The 12,609-nt window shown below is 41.5% G+C and overlaps 1 long non-coding RNA gene across 21 annotated transcripts in view; it reads left to right on the top strand.

Moving 5' to 3' along the window:
• The window catches only part of LOC112662299 (uncharacterized), a 296,118-nt gene that overhangs the window by 159,654 nt on the left and 123,855 nt on the right, over positions 1–12,609 (top strand). The gene's annotated exons all lie outside the window — the stretch shown is intronic.

Here is a 12,609-nt window from a genome sequence, read left to right as displayed (position 1 = left end):
GTGAAGTTTGAATATGAACCTTAGAACTTCTCCAGGCATGTGAATACTCTTCTTCCACTTCTATGGGTTCAGCTTCATCCAAAGGCAGGTCAACGCCATGATCAAGTGCCTTATTTCTGGACTTCTGATTATCTTTTAAGTCCAATGGACTTAAAATTTCCTGTATCTTTTGAGTCCATTGGAATTCAGTTTTTACTCATTGGAAACAAAAATGACTCCCACTTAGTAGTTAAAAACTTGGAAGCCCAAAACACAGGCTAAGGGACAAGCCTCAGTAGGTGTTTTGTAAAATGAACCACCGCTACAATATTGTTACTTCTGTCATTTCCAGAATATCCCATCAGAGCAGTATCTAAATTAGTAACCTGGATCTTCAATAGGATTAACTAGTAGTCATAAGCCCGGCAAGATCAGCTTTCATATTTGTTTTCTCTAGAACTTGGAATATTGGAAAGATAGGTCTAGTTGAGTAAAGGCAGGGGAAATCATTCTATGCATCTACGTGTCCATAAAACACACTTTAGTCCCATCTCACTTTATTGCACAACAATTCTCAACAGTGGTGATTAAAACCTCTGTTTTACAGATATGAAAACACTGACTCAAAAAAAATTATATGATTTGTTCAAAATCCAAGTTTGGACTTGAGTTCCTCCTGGCACCATAAGTGCTTCCTGGTATACCACATTGTTTCAATTAAGAGGGGAAGGTCTAAAGTTTCAGTAGTCTCGAAGAAACTAATTATATTGCTTTTGCATTTGTATATTATCCAGAATCTGACTACAAGAAAGATAATAAGAATAGCAAGTGGACCTACCTGCATAATTAATTAGCCTGAAGTAATTTTTAGTCACTGTATCATTTGTTTCATGCTCTTATTTTAAACCCATCTAATATGAGATGTGACCTTCCAAACCTATGTTTCACCTTAAATTGTTATGTTTAGTATATTTAAAAGTAGCTTGGCTTTTAGACAGAATGTAAACACTTAAAACTAACTCACTCAGACCTGTAATTCCTGCTCTGACCTGTATTAGCTGGCTATTTTAGCCAGGGCACTTACCCTCACTGCGTTTTCCATTTCTGTACATTGTACAAGTCAAGATAATAATACTAACTTTATTATGAAAGGTAAAAAAAAAATCATCTGAAAGTACCTAGCACAGATCCCTGACATATGGAAAGTTTTTAACGAATGTGTAAAGGAGATACAAAAATAGTGGAGAATCAAAAATATAATGAGTTTTTATTGTGTAAAAAATATAAACCTCAGTCTCATCATATATATTAATCCTACTATTTTAAGGTGCTCATGTTCATTATTGCATGAAGTAACTTGAGATTCTGTAGGATGCAAGGTTCCATGGAAACTTCCAGTGTCCTAATAACTTCATGGTGTTGCAACTTAAAATATGAAACCACTTGGAATGGATGGAAAGTTCCCCTGAAATCAAGTATCTTTTTTTTTTCATTTATGAATTCACTCTCTTTAAACAAAGTGCCAACTGTGTGTCTGGAATGCTATTTCTGTCCTCCTCTATCTGTTTGAAGCAGGGTATTCGTTAGCAACTTTTTGAATTTGGGTAGGTTTTTCAATTTATAATTTCTTTCTTTGATCTATTGTTTACAGTGTCTAAAGTGCTCATTTAATCATCGTGTCCTGTGTTATTATTTAAATATTTCATTCACTTGTCTGGTCACTGTCATCTAGGAGATGTTTATTGACTACTTAATTGTGCAGAGTACTCTGAGGAGGAAGGTGGGCTAGGAATGATACCTACTTGTATGGGTATTACTGTGTCCACTCAGTTTGGAGCATGCACAGCCCTTCTGCAATCACAGTTAATGGTAGCCTGAAGAAGTTTGCACATAGGGGAAGCCAAACCAAGAGGCCCATAGAGGAATGCAGCTAAAGCCATGGATGGTATCATGCCATCTTTGCAACCTGCTTTATCTCTGGGCTTCTGTTCTGTGAATTATTTCCGTATCATGTAAGTGAACCTCCATTTGATTTTTCTGTTATTTGTAGCTCAAGATATTTTAATTAATATACTTACTCTTATCTCTTGGGTGCAACCCTAAGTTCCCAAAGAATGGGAAGTGGTTTATGAATTCTTGACACAGTGGATGGGTATCCAGAATTTGAACCTAGATATTTCTGATTCCATAGATTGGGATAACACATAGCATTAAAAATAATGATTCTTGCTCAAGCCACCTGTGTGGCTCAGTGGTTGAGCATCTATCTTTGGCTCAGGTCATGATCCTAAGATCAAGTCCCATATCAGGCTCCCCACAGGGAGCCTGCTTTTCCCTCTGCCTGTGTCTCTGCTTCTCTCTCTCTTTCTCTCTCTCTATGAATAAATAAATAACATCTTTAAAAAAAAAGATTCTTATTGTTTTTTGGGGGGTGGTCATGTACCTTTTAACAAATGATAAAAGGTATTCCCATATCCTATACTTTTATATGTAACAAACTAAATGTTTATATGCAATTTCAGGGTTTCATAAGCCTCTGAAGCTGTTCATGCACCCAGACCACAGCTAAGAATCCCATTCTAGATGATGAATCCTGTCTATATATGTGCATTTACCCATTATCCATGCTCTTATTTTAAACCCATCTAATATGAGATGTGACCTTCCAAACCTATGTAAAAAGGAGACTTATTTTTTACTTACTAATGTTAATATTATCTACACACTTTCTCTCTTATTAATTTGAGATATTCTACTAATTTAGTGCCCAATACTAATGAAATAATTTCTTCAGTAAAGGAAGGAAATCTGCAAAATTTCAAATGACTATGCTTTTAAAGTTATCTTTTCATAAGTTCTGATATTAATAACAACTATTTTAACAAGATAGCATGGAGTATTTGTGTAGTGGGTTTCACTTTTCAGAGCATTTGTCCCTAATTTATTCCAGTCTCAACAACCTTGTGAGGTAGAAAGGGTGGACGTTTGTTGATTTATGACTGTCCAGCATCCATTAATTTGAGGGACCTAACTAGCCTCTGTTTTGTACATTCTCAATGGGACTATAAATCAATGTCCATTGCCCTCCTAATAGAGAACTAGAGGCCCCTGGAGGTTGGTGCATTCTCTTTCCTCCAGACTTTTTCTTTCACTGTTTCAAAGAAGCCAAAGGGCTTGTGATCTACACTTAGTCAATCAGACTTTCTCCCACAACTTGGCATGTTGTGTTGAGTGACTCCCACCAAGAAGAAATGGCTGAAATCCTTCATTCCAGGTGTGGCACTATGATGAGATGATAGAATGTTCTTGTTGCCTTGATCCCATTCTGAGTTTTCGTTCTGATTTTTGCCTTATTTCTAAGCCTGGACACTAGCCTATCAATTTACTGTGGGAGATCTTTGACAACATTCCAATAAATTCCCTTTTTGTTTAAGTTAACCAGATTTAGACTGAGTTGTTGCCAGAAAAGAACTCTAACAGAGAAAACATAGTAGATTTTAAATCTCCGTATCACATACAAGAATGTGGGGTTGCAATTCAGCAGTAAAAAGTGAAGCCAGACCTCTAAGGTTCAATGTTTTGCTATTATTATTGCTTTTTTTTTTTTTTAGGCAACTTGTTATTTGTTATATCATTTGGGTGTTCCTGATATGAAAGCAAGGACTGAACAGAATTCCACCTTGAACGTTGTATTAGTTAAAATTAACTTCAGCTGAATTAATAGAAAAATCCAACACAACAGTGTTTTAAACAAGATCATTTCTCCCTTCCCTTTTTCTCATGTAAGCTAAATCTAGAGGTAAAGAGTGGTTCATGACAAGCTGTTAGGCAGGGACAGAGCTTCCAGCTAACCTCTCAAATATCCTTAGGATGTGGCTCTTGTTCTCATGATCCAAGACAGCCTACACATCATGTGTGTTTCTAGGGCAAGATCAAGGAGAGAACTGGGAAAGACCATGCCATATTCCTTTTTAAAAGACTTACTGGCAGTACCACTCAGCATCTGTGTTTATACATCATTGGGCAGAACTCAGTCATGTTACATCCCTTAGCTGCAAGGGAGTCCTAGAAACAATATTTTTTAGCCAGGCAAAAATACGCCCAGACACAAATTGAAGGTTTTTAAATTTTAACTTTCATTGTTGGTTATATATAAGTATACACCATGATGAGTGTTCTCAAACTGAGTCCATCTATGTAAACAATACCCAGATCATTAAACAGAACAGTGTCAGCACTAAAAATAAGAATTTTTTTTATAAAGAAAAAGGATGGAATGGATACTCGGTGGCAACTGGTAGTCTCTGCCACAAACCCCAAACCACACTAAACCACAGTGATTTGCTCAATATTTGACTTGAACAAGTATTTCTTCTAACCAAATCACCACTCGATCAGTACTTTCCTCATTGCAGCCTCAGTGGCAGGCACAGAAAAGATGCTCAGTAAATGTACGTTGATTAATTGATTGAACAAATGAACTTCTCAGACTCCCACTTGCTGAAATAATGAATCAACTAGTTTGTGCCTGTATTTGTAGGAAACGTTTCATAAAACATTGCAACCTGTATAGGAAAGGAAGGTCAAAAGTTATATCAAATTTGAGCTGATGAATATTTTGTTGTGATTACTGCTGAGTAATTAGTTACTAGGTTTTAGGCACTAAGCATATTGTATACATTGTATTATTTAAGTTGTATAGCAAGTTAAGTAGTGTTATCCAATTAAAAACTGAGTCTCAGGGCAGACCGGTGGCCCAGAAGTTTAGCGCTGCCTTTGGCCCAGGGCCTGATCCTGGAGACCCAGGATCGAGTCCCACGTCAGGCTCCCTGCATGGAGCCTGCTTCTCCCTCTGTCTGTGTCTCTGCCCCTCTCTCTCTCTCTGTGTTTCTCATGAATAAATAAATAAAATATATATTAAAAAACCCCCTGAGTCTCAGAGGGATTGAGTCTGGTCCAAAGTTACCTGATTGGTAACATTTTCCTAGAATTTTGTTCCTTTGTCACTTTGCTATATAAAATTTTTAAAAGGATTTATTTATTTATTCATGAGAGACACAGACTGGGAGAGAGAGGCAGAGACACAGGCAGAGGAAGAAGCAGGCTCCCCACGGGAAGCCCAATGCAGGACTCGATCCCAGATCCCGGGATCACAACCTGAGCTGAAGGGAGGTGCCCAACCGCTGAGCCACCCAGGCATCCCTGCTATATAAAATTTTTAAGTCTCTTCCCTTTGCCTTCTTCCTATAAAGACTCCTTCTCATAATGCTACCTCTCTAGGTCCATTTCTTTTTTTCTCTGATTCCCCCAGTGTTCTCTATATTCTGGGTCTTTAAATATACTCTTTCTAATCCCCTTATACACGCACATAGTATTTCAATTTGTCAATTTACTTGGCCGCCAGGCCTCAGTTTAAATGCCACTTAGTCTAGGAATTCCGACCTGTCCCCTCATTTCATTTTCCCTTTTGTGATCCAGCACTGCTCAGCTTTTTATAATGCCAGGTTTCTTGCTCAATAACTCCATGGTGATGAGCTCAAGAGGAGGACCCTATTTTGCCCACTCTGTTAAATTCAAGCATAGAATGGCTACTTGGAATTATTTGTTGGATGACTGAATGAATGAGGAGGCGGAGCTATGATTCAAAGCCACTTCAGGGGTGATTCCGAAGCATGTGTACCCAACCCTGCAAGATGTAGCATCAATTTAGAGCCTCTTGTCAGAAAGAGAAAGACCTGTCACAGCACATAGGATCCAGCATGGGCTTTATCTTCTCCAGAACAGCATTCAACCACCTGGTTTTGCCATCAAATGTGACTTTTCTCCCATTAGGAAACATGTTCTTTCACACTGCATCTCTCATTTTGACATGAATGGCCATAAAAAAGTTTCTTTGTGTAACTTTTATCATGATGGTTGCTTTCCCTTACATTCCACTTATTAGTTTCCTGTTTCAAGACACAGGAACTCTCATGGTCCTTCTGAGCACGATCAGCCCTCACGTGGGGGAGTGTCACCATCACCGTGGAGCACCGATTGCTCCGTCACTCCAGATACTGGAGCTCGGGACACTGATGGGTGTCCTGTGGTGTAAAGTCCAGTGCTGGCTCCTGGGGGGAAAGGATCCCTTGCCCACTGTGATCTTTTCCATCTTAAGCTCTTTGGTTCTGTGAGCTGTGGAGGCTGGGTGTTGATTTGATGTTAAGGGTAGGTGAACTCAATAAATAAAGGCGTTTTTCCACTCTTATTGTTTCATTTCCAGGGCAGGCCTGGCCCAGCCATAGCAGAGGCCGTTTATTGTGGAAGCAGAGCTGTGACTGCGGCAGCCTGAGCAGTGTGATATACATGCTCTGTCTCAGCTTTTATAGGGCAGCTGTTTTGCGGAGGATCAAGCTCAGGTATCGGGAGTGTGAATTATGAGTCCTAATCAACTTGGTCATGCTTTGTGGCCTGGGAAAAGCCGGAGCGTTTCCCTTTTATGATTTGAGAGTGCACTTTTTGCAGCCTGTGGAGCAATTAGCCAATCTTTGAAATGTATACCCCGTAAACGCAGCATGTCCTCGGAGAGACACCGTGGCAGGTTACCGCAGGAGGGGGGCTGTAAGGTGGTACCCTCAACTGCTTTGGCGAAATGGCCTGGGAGCCCACAGAAAGGCTGGCTGTAAGAGCATAAAAAAGTGAAACTTGAAGGCAGACAAGGACATCAACACATCCATTGGCCGCCCCTCCCCTGCGAAAGCATGGCAGTGTCAGAGGTTCCAGAACATGCAGACCGAGGGTTAGAAGGGATGATGCTACTTGCTTTATTCTGAAAGTTCAGCTATTTCTCTGATTGTGGCATTGATGTTGTCAGGCCCAACATGATGTTACCCAAAAGGTAGTGAGTATCTCTTGAAACGGTTGAGGGAGACCAGAAATCAAATATCCTCCATCTCTAAATGGGAATCTGAACCAAGCTGAAGCCGGAGCTCTCCCTGTGGTGATCCGTCCACCACCACCACCACACCCCATACGCTTTTTAAAAATTTTATTGAGATGAAATTCATTTAACGTAAAATTAACTATTTTAAGGTGAACAATTTTGTGTACTTAGTACATTTACATTGTTGTGCCACCACCATCTCTGTGTAGGTACAAAATATTGTCATCCTCCAACATAAAACTCTAGAGCCTATACTAAGCAGTGGCTCCCCATCCTTTCCTCCCCTGAGCTCCTGGTAACCAGCCATTTGCATTCTGTTTCTTTGGATTTACCTATTCCGGATATTTCATATAAAGAGTCATACACTATGAGACCTTTAATGTCTGACTCCCTCCCTTGTACAAATTTAAGGGACATATTAAATCAGGTGACTTTAGATAAGGTAAAAAATTAACTTAGGTCCAGAACTCTGGTTCTAGAAAGCCACAAATTGTCACTTATTTAATAGGGTACTTAAGAATAGGGGGAAAAGGGTAGCCCGGGTGGCTCTGTGGTTTAGCGCCTGCCTTCAGCTCAGGGCCTAATCCTGGAGACCCGGGATTGAGTCCCATGTTGGGTTCCCTGCATGGAGCCTGCTTCTCCCTCTGCCTGCCTCTCTCTCTCTCTCTCTCTCTCTCTCTCTCTGTGTCTCTCATGAATAAATAAATAAAATATTAAAAAAAAAAGAATAGGAGAAAAAAACCAAAAACTTAAAAATGAAGTATTGTTCTTCCCTTTATTATTATTATTTTGACTCAAAATGGCATTTTATGTCCTGATTGCTGATCAGGGCCATGGCACACTCGGTTAGGGGGAAGTGGTTCTCCACGTGGATCAGGCCGCTGATGGTATTCAGGTGACATCTGGGCTAGTCCGCAGGGCTCCAGGCAGCTTCACTCACGTCTGTGCTGCTCTGGTTGAGAGCTGGGAGCCTGCGCTCGGGCTGGGTCCCCGTGCACGTGGCCTCAGGGCTTCTCCAAGTGGTCTCCCCAGTACAGTTACTGTACTGCTTAGGGGTATTCCCATTCTTAATAAACTGGGCCAGAACCTTCCAAGCTCCGAACCTTGCTGTCATGCATGCTTTTCCTCAGCTCCATCAACCAATCAGCTTCCCATTCTTTCCAAGTGCTTGGAGAATCTTCATGATACTAAGTGTGTCCAATTCTTGTAGTTTCAGAGAAACTAATGTCTCTCTGCCATTCTTTAACATTTCAGGACTCTTAACACTTCCTGCATGGACCACGAAGCAGCCTTTTGGTTGGTTTCTACCTTCAATCTTGACTCTCTGTCCCCCATTCCCGAAGCAGCTTTTGGGGTACTCTTTAAGCACACACACACACAATTTATTGTTCTCTTAAAAACCTGCAGAGTCTGCTACCTTCAGCATAAATCTGAGCTTGTGTAACCTGATTGGCATTACTAGCATTATCCCTCTCCACTCTGAAGCTTTCCTGTCTTCCCTGCTCCACTCCCTCTATTCTGAACTTCTTTTTTCCCCTCTGTAGGCCTTTGTTTTCACTACTCCCAAGAATGGTCCCTTTACACCTAGATCTCCCCTACATTTTATTCCAAGACTAAGGTTAGCTGCTCTCTTTGGAAAGTCTTCCCTCCACCTGTGGTGTGTCCTCTTTCTGAACTTATATGAACACACTGGAGTCAAATTTTTTTGGGAGTGGGGGAGGGTAGTTCAGACAGAGAATTCACTGCTGGAAACTGGCTATGACAGTGTGGAAAAGTTGAAGGAGCAAACAGGAAGAAGGGTGCTACCCAGAGACAAGAAGCTCCCACTCTGTGCTGTTGGGAGACGCGGTCACAGTTGGTTCTGGGCGCACACAGGGCATCCTGACTTTGCCCTGGCAGCTGGTCTGGGGCCCACCCTGACCTCCGTGGCTACTGTAGGAAGTATCCCAGCCATAGCACCTGGTTCTTTTTGCTTGACAATGTGGAACAGAAGCCAGTGATGTCTACCACCAAGGAGTTGTACTCTGATGCTGAGGTGCCAGTGTGGAGATGAGGTGAATGCCAGACCCTTTCTTCCCTCCTGACATGAGGTCTTGTCTGGGGTGCAGGCTCTGTTAGGTGCTAGAGATGCAGCAGTGAGTGACACCCAGGTCCCAGGTTCAAGGAGCAACGGGGTGATGAGCAAGCAAATTTGGTGCTTGACAGATGGTGGTAAATGCTCCTGGGCCAGGCAGAAGGCAGCAATGCTAACAGGACAAAAACAGCACAGCAGGGAGAAGACAGCCAAGCTGAGGTGGCCTTGGGGTACGAGCAGGAAGAGAAGGCTGCCCCCATTCCAGTCTGAGTTGCTGTGACTAGATGATGCATCCGGATGGGGTGTCCACAGCCCACACCTGCCAGCAGAGGCTGTTGGAGCTCTCAAAGACTGGGGTCATCCATGTCTTGGGAGAGGCTCCCAGAGGGGTTTCTGCCCTATGTTGGGCTTTCTTGGGCCCCTGTCCCGACACCCACCCTGACCTTGTGGCCCAGAGGTGACAAAACTCAATGAGCCTCATGCTCCCCCAGACCTGGGCCTGAGGGTGTGGGGTCTGAACATTTCTCCAGCTCCCCTCTGGGTACTTCTTGGAATCAGATTTTTAATTGCCTCTTTTGGTATCTGTCTCTTCCCTGGATGGTACAATAAAGACGTGGCTCATTTGTTATTGATTCCCCAGTGCCTCATGTTAAGACCTGTCCTATTTATTGATGGATCATTGTAATATTGGAAAATATTAGCTGACTAGTCCTGAGAGGCCAGAGACCAAAGATTTACTGTTTAAGGGCATATCATGTTACTTGATTCTTGATCATTTGAATGACATAATGCTCATTTAGGGTTAAAAGACTAAATGTCAGAGAGCTCTTTCTTGCTCAGCTGTGCTGGAAGAAGCATAGTCTGAGTAGCAATAGTTTGGGTCATTGTCTCCATTTAGACGATTGTCTCCTGACATCTGGCTCAGCACATGCATAGAATGATCTTTCCTCTTTGTGAAAATTTTGTAAGACTTAAGTGTTTGATTTAGTCACATTCTGGACTAGCTTCCTGACCTCAGTGGATGAAATGGGAGGAGAGAATTGAATCCATCAGCCCTAAAGGAAATGTGCCCAGTGAGACCAATCTTGTACCAGAATGGGCTGGCAGTTAAAGAAGTCTGTGTGTCCATGTGGTCACTGAATCAACCACTGGTCACTGAGTTCGGGTTAGGAAGACCATCTTAAAAGACCAAGACTGAGTTTACCGGTCATCACAACAGCCACAAACATTTGTTGGATTTCTTTCCAAGATTTTTGACCCCATGCAGAATTGGTCATTCCCATGTTCATGCCAGCACAGCATACAGCGCAGACAATGGCTGTGGTATTGTCACCGTGCCATGCAATTATCAAGGAATGTGTCTGTTTCTCTTTGAGGATAGCTTCTCCAGTTCTTCTTTATCCTTCTTGTGCATAGCACGGAGCATGGTACAAATTAAGTACTTGAATCACTAACTGTCATAGCATCGGATAGTCAGTTGTCTCATAAGGGTGAAATCGTGCCTGATTCTTTCTCTAGTACTATTAGGGTGTTATAGAACTCTGACAACTATAGTTGTACTGTATTTTTTTTTAAAGATTTATTTATTTATTTATGATAGACAGAGAGAGAGAGAGAGAGAGAGAGAGGCAGAGACACAGGAGGGAGAAGCAGGCTCCATGCCGAGAGCCCAAAGTGGGACTCGATCCCGGGACTCCAGGATCGCGCCCTGGGCCAAAGGCAGCCGCCAAACTGCTCAGCCACCCAGGGATCCCCTGTACTGTATTTTTATATGAATTAATAAATTCCCCTTCTCCATAAGCATGATAGTGTTACTGATAACACACTGTCTTCCAGACTAGGAGAGTTTAATTGTGCTCCTGTATCAGAGATGATCTTGGGACCAACTGGCATAGTTCTACTTGTTATTATTCTATCTCCTCAAAACCCCATTAGGGAACATATGTTATTACAAGTGACTCAACACAAAACACAAATTTATCGTGAAATTATGTGTCTCATCTAGCAAGTTCTAGTTGAGGCTGATAAAAATGGTTAGCAGTGAAATAAGGACTATCCAGGGTAGCAGAGTCAATGATCGGAACTCAGTGTGTTTGGTCCACTTGACCACAGCCAGGTCTGGAATCCGTGGGCCTCCTTTATAGGAGACATTGTCTTGGGTTGGTTGTGTCTCTTGGTTTTAGTGATCCCATTTTCTCAGAAACAAGAAAGATGTCTTTCAGCTCAGAGTTCCGTACTTGAGAGACAAGGAGCTTTAATTTCCCCATGGGAATCTGAGAATGTCAAAGAATGTCGTACCATGAATTCAGAGGAAGGAAAAGATCTTCCCACGTTTTTCACTCTGACTCTGTTTCCCAGAGGATGCACCCAGTTATTTTAGTGAGTCATAAAAAAATCCCTGGAGGTGCCATACTTCCCTGGGTTTAGTGTTTCCATTTAACAGCATTTTTTTTTTTTTGTCCTGGAGAAAATTAAGGTGTAGGGTGGTGGGGTGATGACTTAAAAAGAGGAGAGAGTTCCGGGACAAAAGTAATAATAGAAAAATGGAAAAAGACCTAGTCATGTGATCAGGACACTGAAACGATGAGACCTCAGGCAAATCATCTAACCTCCTAGAGCTGAGTTTGTTCAGTAAATTCTTAAAACTAAAAACATGACTTATTTCTCTAACGTCCAAGAATGAGAAATAAGAATGCTTTTTACTAAAATATGCATTATTTTATTTTTGTATCTATTTTAAATGATAACATTTTCTAAGATAGCCCAGACAGCACTAGTTCAACTACTCTGAGGCACATTTATCTTAATGGGTCCATGAACTCTGCCCAGGTAGAAAGAACCTTTTAGGATTATCAGTTTAGCTGAGTTTTCTTGATCTTGATGGTGATAAGTGGTCTTACCAAAGAGGTGTCTGAAAAGAGTATCAAAGACTGTATTTTTTTTTATGTTTTTTTTTATGTCTCCCCAAAATTCATGTGTTAAAATCCTAACCCTCAATGAGATGGCATTAGGGGGTGGACGACGTTGTAATAGTGGAGCCTCAGGGACTGGACTGGTACCCTTATAACAGAGACCTCAGAGAGCTTCCTCTCAGTTATCTGTCGTGTTAAGATACAGTTAAAAGATGGAACCAGGAAGTGGAGATCCTCACCAGACACCCAATGTGCCAGAATCTGTCAGCACCTTGACCTCAGATTCTCCAGCCTCCAGAACTATAAGAAATATATATCCATTGTTTATAAGCCACTAATCTATGTCCTTTGTTATAGTGGCCTGCACAGAGATAAGGAGCTGGTCCTACATCCTCCTGCCTCCTTCTCCATTCCAGATAGGCAACTACAAACCTTACCATTTTAATGGGTTCTATCATTCTTTCTTGTTGTCAGTTTTATCAAGCAAAGATTTTATTTTTATTTTATCAAGAGAACTCTTTAATCTTTGAGAATAGAGACTCTATATGTATATCTGTGCCTTGGTAGCTTCATTTGTCAGATTGAGCCAGCAATTCCTATCCTCCTTACCATAAAGGGAAGTTGTGAGGTCACATAGGAAGATGTTTTGAGAAATAAAGTAGTGATTTAATGTGAATTGTTTCTCTTTTGCCTTCTCTTTTAACATAGTACAGTAGTGGGCT

The sequence above is a fragment of the Canis lupus genome, chromosome 13 (genome assembly GCF_003254725.2).
Source record: "Canis lupus dingo isolate Sandy chromosome 13, ASM325472v2, whole genome shotgun sequence".
Lineage (NCBI taxonomy): Eukaryota > Metazoa > Chordata > Mammalia > Carnivora > Canidae > Canis > Canis lupus.
The sequence above is the reverse complement of the archived record's forward strand: the minus strand, read 5'-3'. Positions and strand labels throughout refer to the sequence as shown.